Source organism: Pan paniscus, chromosome 1 (assembly GCF_029289425.2).
Source record: "Pan paniscus chromosome 1, NHGRI_mPanPan1-v2.0_pri, whole genome shotgun sequence".
In the NCBI taxonomy this organism is placed as follows: Eukaryota; Metazoa; Chordata; class Mammalia; order Primates; family Hominidae; genus Pan; species Pan paniscus.
This window is the reverse complement of record NC_073249.2, coordinates 96,395,174-96,405,562: the sequence shown is the minus strand read 5'-3', so window position 1 is coordinate 96,405,562 and position 10,389 is coordinate 96,395,174. Positions and strand designations below refer to the sequence as shown.

At 48.8% G+C, this 10,389-nt stretch overlaps 1 pseudogene; it reads right to left on the bottom strand.

The window, feature by feature from the left end:
• Nucleotides 1-6,223: 6,223 nt before the first annotated feature.
• Nucleotides 6,224-9,115, bottom strand: LOC100992774 (protein S100-A7-like 2; annotated as a pseudogene).
• Between the last annotated feature and the right edge of the window lie 1,274 nt (nucleotides 9,116-10,389).

Here is a 10,389-nt window from a genome sequence, read left to right as displayed (position 1 = left end):
CTGCCAACTCACTGGGCTTACCATTGGCCTAGTATGTAATGCAAATTATTCCCCACTGGGAGAGGGGAGCCCGGATTAGTCAGTGGACATCCACTCAGGTACGCTGGTGCTCCTCAAGGCTGCTTCTCATGTCTCCTTTGAATAGGGCCTGTTCATGGAGCCCTTCATATTCCCCCTACAGTGCTCCTCATGCTCCCAGGGTCTGTCAGGAGCACCAGTGGCCTTCCTGACATCAGGGCTCCCTGGCTCTGCTATTCTCTCGATTGCCCCTCATCACATGTGTGCACACACGCACACAAACATGCATCTGTGCGCACACACACACATGCATCTGCACACACAAACACACACACACGTGCACCTGCACACATGCACACACAAGAACACGTGCATCTGCGCACACACACATGAACACCTGCATCTGTGCACACACACACACAAACACGTGCATCTGCACACACACACACACGAACACGTGCATCTGTGCACACATGCACACACACAAACACGTGCATCTGCGCGCACACACACACACACGTTGGCACTGAATACATCTGCACTGGTGCCTTGGAACTGTATCCTCTGCACAGCTTCCCATCCACCCTCCTCCAGCCAGGCCCTCTTTCTGCAGAGTTTTCAAATGTGTTTATTCCAAGATATTTTCAGGAGTCAGAGATGTCAAACTGTAAAAAAGCACAGGAGCTTAGGGAAGGGATGGAGGTGAGGCTGTAGTCCCAAATCACCTCCAAAGCCTTCCGGTTAAAAGCACGGGTTCCAGACACAGGCTGCCGTACAACTTATTACCTCTGTGTGTCAGTGTCCTCATCAGTAAAAGTGGTGACAAAGATAGTAGATTCCTCCTAGGTTGTTGTGAAAATTAAACGAGTTAATATATGTGAAGGACTTGAGAGGGTAATCAACAAGTGGTATTTGCTAAATATACTTACTATTATTATTATTCTGTCTATATTCAAGAAAGCAGCATAATGAGGTATTATTTGCACTACCTTTCCCCAGGGCAGGTGCAGGAGGGGGTATTTGGAAGATGGTTTCATCTTGAGCAGAAAGGGCAGAACCTCGTTGCTTGTCTCAGAAATGCCGAGTTTTTTACCATCACCTGAGGGTCCCAGAATGAAACTGTGTGTGCAGAAGACAGATCTGAGGATTAGCCAGCCTCTCTAGTGCTACCTATCCAGGTGTGGCTCCCTTCAGTTAGTATGGAGAGCTGAGACCTTACCTGAGGCATAAGTACAAATGCTTGCCCAACTAGTGGGGTTGGTTCCAGCCTGATCCCTGCAGGCAGTCTGTCTAAGACGGTGGTTTGCACAGTGTGCCATAGGGGCCCCCTTGGAAGAACACGTGATGAAATGAAGCAACTGGGGCTCAGGCACCAGCCCAGGAGTTAGGAGCACTGAATTCTTGTCTGGGTGGCTGCGGGTGAGCCCCTTACCTCCTTCTGTAGAGTTGTCTCATCTACTGAAGGATGAAAAGAACTCATTGCACAGAATTCTCCTGAGGTTCACAAGAGATAATGGGGACAATGGTAATATATAAATATAAGGAGATGGCAGTTTTGTTTTTGTTGGGTTTTTTTTTGTAAACAATAGTGATTTTCTTTTCTTTTTTAATTTAATTTTGTGGTTTTTTTTAAGTTCCAGGATACATGCATAGGATGTGCAGGTTTGTTAGTTACATAGGTAAACATGTACCATGGTGGTTTGCTGCACCTATCAACCCATCACCTAGGTATTAAGCCCCACTTGCATTAACTATGTATCCTGATGCTCTTCCTCCCCCCGCCAAAGTGACAGGTCCCAGTGTGTGTTGTTCCCCTCCCTGTGTCCATGTGTTCTCATTGTTCAGCTTCCACTTATAAGTGAGAACGTGCAGTGCTTGGGTTTCTGTTCCTGTGTTAGTTTGCTGATGATAATGGCTTCCGGAGATGGCAGTTTTGAGAGACTTAGGGCCGATGGGGTTAATTGGAGCCAGGTCAGGTGGGGCAGCAAATTAAAACTAGCAAGAGAAAGTCCAACAAGGGGGTGACAGGTGCATCGAAATGAGAATCAGGCAACTTGCTCCTAACAAACCATGTGGCCAGCAGCGGGCACACCTCAGGCCTCTCTTTCTTCATCCATAAAATCGTATGAAATCCTGTGTCATGAGGGAGTGCTCCCATATCAGCAACACACTCCCCCACCACCATTATAATGCACTCTCCTTGATTCAGCACCCTCCAGGATCCCTTCTGAGACATACTCTCCTGGTTCCTCCTGCGTCCTTTGAAGGCAGGGGTTGGCCATTGGAGATGCTGATACTGAACTAAGTACCCTGGCTTAAATGAGAGTGACTGGATCCTACAGCAGTAGAGGCAGGTGACAGAACTTAACCATTAGAAGCAAGGTGGCCTCACAACATACCAGGCAGCAAAATTAGGCTGGCCGCAGGGGAGTGTGTCCCGCAGGGATCTACGGAGTTGGCTAAAGAGCATGGTGCTGATAGGAACAAGATATACAGGCATCTGTGTCAGAAGGAATTCAGCCTTGCCCACAGAGAGGCCTGGCCTCTGCCCTGGGATTCTGGAGGTCATGTCTAAGCCCTGGAAATATCATCCCCAAGAAGCATGTCCTTGTTTTCCTGGAAATTAGAACCACTCCAGAAAGCCTAACAATGTGATTGATGGTGGAGGCTTTGAGTCATGTCTTATCAGCTCAACTTCTGGAGGGCTGGAGACTGAGGTCAGTCACACAGGCAGTGCACCAAACGGTCCTCATAAAAACTCTGGTCACCAAAGCTCAGATAAGGTTCCCTGGTTGGCAAAGCCACAAGCTCTTACCAGGAGCAGCACTGCCCATGACTGCACAGGGAGAGGATGACTGGATGCTCCTGCTTGGAGCTTTCCTGGACTCTGCCCCATGTGTCTCTTTCTTACATATTATAGTCTGTATCTTCTCCCTATAATCAACCTCAACTATGAGTATAACCACTTTCAGTGAGTGCTGCAAGTTCTTCTGGAAAATTATCAAAACACAGGCTACTGCTAGAGACCCCTGAGCTTGTAATTGGTGTCAGCAGTGAGGGCTGTCTTGTGGACTGTGCTCCCTCCAACTCTAAAACAGCCAACAGGGTACAGCTTAATATAATCAATAAAAAGAAACCAAGAATGAAAGCAGAAGGCTGAGATCAGTCACCAGATAGAAAAGTATTATCCTTTGTCAGGTCTCCACACCTGAGCCAGTTCTCAGACCCCGAACCCAACATTAGAAAGAGAAGCCTGGTCCCCATAGAGAGACCTTGTAATATCACAGCAAGTGCATATAACAGCGATTTCTTCACCTTCATCTAAGGTGCCTATGGCCAATTCCTCTGCTTGATCAGTTAGGCTCCTCGTGCCAGGACCCCAATTGCCCCCAAAAAGGTGTAACTTCACAGGAAGGGTAATTGACTCTGATCACCATGTAGGACTGCTCCTACATAATGGGGTAGGGAGCATATTTCTGGGACTCAGGTGATCCCTTGGGGTATCAATTATTATCCCTACATATAGTTTTAACAGTAAATGGGTAAGTACAGCAACCAAGGTCTGATAAGGGCATAGGAACCAGGAGCATGCAACCCTCAGTGATGAGAGTCTGCGTCACCCCACCAGGTAAGCCACCTAGACCAGCAGAGGTGCCAGCCACCAGGAGGGAAATCTATAATAAATCATAGAGGGGAGAGAGGATGTGCATCAGTTGTGACCTCTAAAACAACCGCAGCAGGACAGCCTATAGTAGCCCCCAACCCTTCTTTTGTAAAATTACCCAGAAATCAAAACCAGCTAGAATTGGAGAAGCAATCGCTGGATGGAATGAATCTGATGTGAGAAGCAAATAGATCTGAGTGGGCATAAGGTGTGGACTGCAGTAGATACTGTGATGTCCACCCTCATCCCTGTTACCTGATCCGTGTGCCCGTCTCCAGCTTCTGTTAATGTTGGCCACTAATAGGGCACGACTGCACCCTTCTCCTAAGAGCAGCCCCTGATCCATTGGAGCTCCCAGCCCGGAAATGCCTAAAAGGCTCTGCCTCTCCCTGGGGGTGGCCTACAGCCAGTGACAAACGGTGCAGGGATACACAAGGTGGGCCTCTTTGCCTCCAGGTGGGGTAACTCCATTCAGGCTGCAGAGCTCCCTGTGGGATGAGAACAAAGCTAGACTGAAGCTGAGCTCCTGTCTCCAATGAGCTTTTTCCCCGTCCATGCTGTCACCCCCATGTCCTCCCAGGTTTCCCCTGAGAGCACTCCCTGATAAACCATATCACTTGCAGGGGAATCCCCATCTTAGTCTCTACTTCTGGGAAATCTTACTGTGAACTTACCCCAAATAAGTTCTCCTGGTAAAATAGAAAGGGTGATGTCAGCCAAGTATTATCTGGTGGTGGGGCAATATCAAGAGTGAGGAGAATGCAAGAATCCGATAAGAAAGGAGGATAAGCCAGGCAAGGTCGCGCGCCCTCTGGTCCCAGTTACTTGGAAGGATGAGGCCAGAGGATCGAGTCCACAGTGAGCTGTGATCACACCACTGCATTCCAGTCTGGGTGACAGAGAAAGACCTCATCTACTTAAAAAAATTATTTAATGGAGGGGGCCAGGCATGGTGGTTCTCGTCTGTAATCCCAGCACTTTGGGAGGCTGAGGCAGGATTGCTTAAAGCCAGGAGTTTGAGACCAGCCTGGGCAACCTAGCAAGACCCATCTCTATAAAAATGAAAAATTTTAAAAATAGCCAGATGTAGTGTCCTGCACCTCTAGTCCTAGCTATTAGGAAGGCTGAGCCAAGAGGATCTCTTGAGCTCAGGAAGTTGAGGCTGCAATGATCTATGATGGCACCACTGCATTCTATCCTGGGAGACAGAGCAAGACCCTGTCTCAAAAAAAAAAAAAAAAAAAAGGAGGATAGGCTGGGCGCAGTGGCTCATGCCTGTAATCCCAGCACTTTGGGAGGTCAAGGTGGCAGATCACTTGAGGCCAGGAGTTCAAGACCAGCCTGGCCAACATGATGAAACCCCGCCTCTACTCAAAATACAAAACTTAGCTGGACGTGGTGGCTCACACCTGTAATCCCAACTACTTGGGAGGCTGAAGCATGAGAATCGCTTGAACCAGGGAGATGGAGGTTGCAGCGAGCTAAGGTTGAGCCACTGCACTCCAGCCTGGGTGACAGAGGGAGACTCCAAAAAAAAAAAAAAAAGAAGGAGGATAATCCTATGACATGAGGCTCAAAGATGGAGGAATTTACAGAAGTGTAAGGAATAATAGGGAAATTGGGGAAATGGTCTGAACATGGCCCTGGTGATTTAAATGAATGCTGATCCTACTGCCTGGCCCAAAGGGTTTGAAGGGCTTAAAACTGGGAAGAATTAGCAACACCCAGTGGAGAGGCCACAAGAAGATGGGCATCTTGTGGGGAGGAACAGCCATTGCATCATTTTTATTTCTGCATCTTCATTGTCTGGCAGAGTACAAGGCTCAGAGATAAGCATCACTGTCTCCTCCCTGCCCTTCATCTGATGCTCCTTATCCAACAATGACCACCCCAAAAGCATGGATCTGAATCAGCTGGACTTGTAGCCAGTTTCATGTGTTTTGGAAGGATTCCCCCACTGGCCCAAAACTGACTGTCTTGCCTTTGCATCCCCAGTGCCCAGCTGGATGCTGGCATTCAGCAAATCACATTTCATAGAAAGACAACAATATCCACTCACACTGATCCCAACAAGCAGACACAGGAGCAAGGCCAGAGCTGCAGGGGTCAGGCCAGAGGACAGGGGTCTAGTGCTCACTGCTGCTCCTTTCTACTCATGACAGTGGTGCAGAGAGCAAGTGCCTATCTGGCCTCTGGCAAGGCCCCAGGCAAGGGTTCCAGTTTACACCCTGATCTAGGCTCACCAAGCTAGGTAGGTAGGATGCGTCCTCCCAGGTGTATGAGCACAGGTGAATCTCAAAGCCCAACAACCAAAAAAGAAGAGTGACCAAATCAGGATTCAGGATACTGTGGGGAGCACTCTGGAAGCAGACATTTGCTGGGGAGCATTTCTGTACCTAGTGGAGCATCTACAAAGCAGTTAACCAACAACTTCCTGTTCTATCTAAGATACACACGGCCAAGGAAAAGGAGGAAGTATCTTGTGGGAGTAGATGCTTTATTGTTCATGGGGGTCTCCAGAGGCCCCTGGGTAGGGTGGGATCACTGGCTTCCCCTGGAACAGGGTGCCACTCCATGCATTATCTTGTGGTGGTCTATGGTTATATCCCCCAGCAAGGAAAGAAACTCAGAATAATTAACCTTCTTATCCTTATTATCATCTTTTTTCTCAAGGGCATTGGACAAGTAATCCATGTCGCTTTTTTCCTGCATGGAGAGAAACACGCAAGAAAGAAAAATGATATTTGAATTGGAAAAAGAGGAAAGAGGTATCCTGTGGTGTGAACATGACAAGTGGGTAAGTGGGACAGGAGTGGGTGGAAGAGAGAGAGCAGCATTGCTGGGTTGTTCCTGAGGAGTTCTTCATTGAGTGACTCCATGAGGAAAACACAGAGATTGGTGTCAGGCTCCGCCAGGAACCACACTGGTAAGGAGTGAGGGGCCTTCATTGGCCACAGACCCACAGACCCACCCACCTACCCACCTGTACAGGCGCTGTCTCCTTTCTCCCCAGGGGCCCAGCACAGGCTGACCGCCTTCCTTCTCTTACATGTTGACTCTTCTCCCATTCCATTTCTTTCCCATTCAAACTGTTAAGTGCCAGGTTCCCTTTCTTTAGGACCCAGTGCTCTATTCTCTCTTGTTATATTTTACTAATAAGAGTGATGCATTCTAACAGTGAAATAAAACCCAGTATATGAATGAGCTCTGCCAAATATAAAGGGTGGTGCTCATGTTATCAATATTCTGATTTCCATTGAGTTCCATCTTGACAAGGCTCCACTTGAACCTAGAGGAGTGACTCTCACAGAGGGACAAGGTTACGTTGGGCAGAAGAAACAAATGGCCAGAGCGTGTGTGTAACCTCTCCAGGTAACGTGGCAGGGGGCCCAGTGGCAGGACAGGAGCCCAGCATGTCTGATTCTCAGTTCCAGTCTCCATCTCTTGAATGGTTAGTCTCTCCACGGGGCTGGTCCTGCCTAAGGCTGGGACAGATGGATCAGTGAGGCATACCAGGCTCAGAATTACCCAATAAAAATAGTGAATTCAGCTCCCAGAGATGAGTCCTCAGACATGTCACAATGCACAGGACCTGTCCAAGAATCACTACTCCATTGCCCCGCACAAATATAAAAGCTCTCCCAGCCAAGGGCGGGCAGAGTCCCCACTCACACAGCCACTGAGGAAGTTGGGGAAGTTCTCCTTCATCAAGTTCACCAGACCTGGCATGTCCATCCTACCATCATCTCCACTGTATTGGCGAAACATCGCGACTATGTCCAACATGACTTTCTCACCTAGAGGGATATTCATCTTTGCTTTCAAAAAGCCTTCAGGAAATAAAAACAATGATTGTTTTCCTTCTCTAGTGAATGACTGATATTAAGAAGATGAGAAGGGATTGAGGAGCAAATGAGGATGAGGCTAAGGTGGACCAGAGAAACCCGTGTTTCTCTGTGTGGTGGGATAAATTGCTTCCAAAGAGGAGGGTAGGGCCATACCTGGGATCTGGGCTCACACAGGCCGGGGAGCAACAGGAGAAGAGGAGACAAGCAGAAGCCCAGCTATGGGCCGTGCTTGTGAGAGGGAGAAGCAGGGAGAGATGGGGGCCAACAACACATGGAAGAACTAAACCCTGAGCAGGGACCCCCAGCCACAGTCAGCACATGGCAGACTCCACTCCTCAAACAGCACCAAATCCATCTCCTCCAGCTTCACAGCCAGGGTGAGAGTCACGGGGGCAGGACAATGGCCTTGGTGATCTGGTGTCTGACCCTCCTGGGCTGCTTCAAGAACCAGACACCGTGGGCCCCACCTTGACTCAAGTGCAAGCCCTGCATGACACGGTGCATGCAGGCTCCAGGTGCACATGTGAGCGTGGACATGAGTGTTAGCAGGAAACACAGCCCTGTCCCGAACACAGGGGGCCCTTCCTAGACCCTCACAGGAATGTGAAAGAGGCACGGGTGACCATAGCTAGCCTCTGTTAAAAAGAACAGAAATAACTCTCTGGTTCTTAAGCTGCTGGATGGGGTGGGATTGAGGTGGGGGTCCCTTCACGTCTGCTCTTGGGAATTATCTGCACCCTTTAAATCACCAAGGCTGGATGTTATTTAAATAAAAAGTTCTGACTTCCCAAAGCAGATCCTCCAGCCAATACTCAGTCTGGGCTGGCCTGCACCCCAAGCCTGAAAAATAGGACAGTGCAGTTCCCACTTCCCACACTTTCCAAAGAACCAGAAAATGACATTTGCTCATGCCTGTGGGCATCTGACAATAAACCCCTATCACCTCCCAAAGCAGGAGAAAGCTCTGTGCTGGCAACTCACTAAAAGGAGCCATCTAAAGCCTTTTTGAGTCTGAGGCCAAGGCCAGGGGCTGAGCCCTGTGCCCAGAGGGTGACTGAGAGTTTGCAGGTTGTAGTAGGGAGTGAGGGAGCTTTGGTTGCTCAATACATTACCCAGGTAGGGGCAGATCATCTCACCAGGGCTATGCTGTGTGGAGGTCCCAGGCCTGAGGGTTCAGCAAGCCTCCAAAGTATTCTTAGGGGACTCTTAGCCCTCTGTGGGGGCAGACTTGGGGAAGGGATTCAGTACCCCAGACCCCAACAGGAGGATGAATCCAGGAAGAAGACAGGGAGGGTCCTGTGCTCAGGTCCCACTGGGGACATTTCCACAGGAGTTGTCTCAGGAGATCCCAAAGGAGCAATGGACAGGTCTGGTTCAGCCACCTGGTTGTACAGATGTGGGCTCTCGGGCTCGAGTGAAGGTCACTCAGCCCGGCTGGTGGCAGAGCCGGGCCTAGATCCAGGCTCCTGTGTCATCATCCACAGCCCTCTTTCCTCCTGTAGGAGAAAGTGAATGGTAGGCCAGACACTGGGCACTGCTAGAAAAGGCAAAGAGGTAGGTGAGACTTACCAGAGCTGGGAAGCATCACGAGAAGAAGGATGAGTGAGATGTGTGTGTTTGGACAAAGAGCCGTCCCTTTATAAGGCTCGGCCTGGCTCTTCCCAGGGGCTGGAAGGCCTAGAGCCACCTCTCCCATCTGTTTTTTGGAGCTTTGTCCCACATCAGATGGGTGGGACACACCCAGGAGGCTGTGCTCAGGATTTCTGGCCAGAATCCCAGAAATCTGGTCCTACACCACCCCCAGAGATCTCACCTGGAGCCTTCTCTGTTCCAACCTAATCCAGGTCTGGGGCAGCCAGTGGATGTGTCAGATTAGGACAAGGAATAGGGGAGAGAACACTGGGACTCTGGATCAAAAGAGGATGGAATTTCAGACTCTAGAAGGAAGCATGGTCTCTGTTCATACATTCAGTTCTTTTACCTTTGAGCTACCTAGAACTCTCACCACCACTTACCCAGCATTTTGATCTCCCCAGCCTCGAGATCCCTGCTGTACATGAGTTTCTCTTTAGTCCTCACAACCCTCTGAGGTAGGTGCTGCTATCCCCAGTTAAGGAAAGAGGGAATTGAGATGTTAAGATTAAAGAAACAACCCAAGTTTACTCAGCTAGGTTCCCTCAGCCATCCTGAGCTGAGACATGGACCCATTCACTATGAAGAGTAAAGCACTCACTTTGCTTTATGTTGAAGATATAACAGTACATTTTTTTAAAAAGGGGTGGGGGACTCAGCTCACCTCAGGATGCTCACACTTTAGAAGAAAAGAAGAAACAGAGGCTGAGCAGGGTGACTCATGACTGTGGTCCCAGCTACTTGTGAGGCTGAGGCAGGAGGATCACTTGAGCCAGGAGTTTAAGGCTACTGTGAGCTATAATCATGCCACTGCACTCCAGCCTCAAGGAAAGAATGACAACTTGTCTCAAAAAAAAAAAAAAAGAAAGAAAGAAAAGAAAAAAGAAAGAAAGAACGAAAAGAAAGAAAAAGAAAGAAAGAAAGAAAGAAAGAAAGAAAACATAGAAAAAGAATAAAATAGAATCTGTAGCTGCTAAAAGATGTACAGTGAGGCTGTGTCGACCCCAAGAAGAGAGCAGCAACTCTGGGGAGGAGAGGTGGACAGAGGAAAATCCAGCTGGAGGTGGTGCCTGAGTGTAGGCTGACACCTCCTGATCATCAGCCAAAGGAAGTGAAAACCAACCCAGATCCCAGCCATGAACAAACGCTCAAGGGCAGAAAAACACATAATGTCAGGACTGAGACAACTGTAACTAAAAAAGAAAAGAAAATCATAAAAATTTAAAA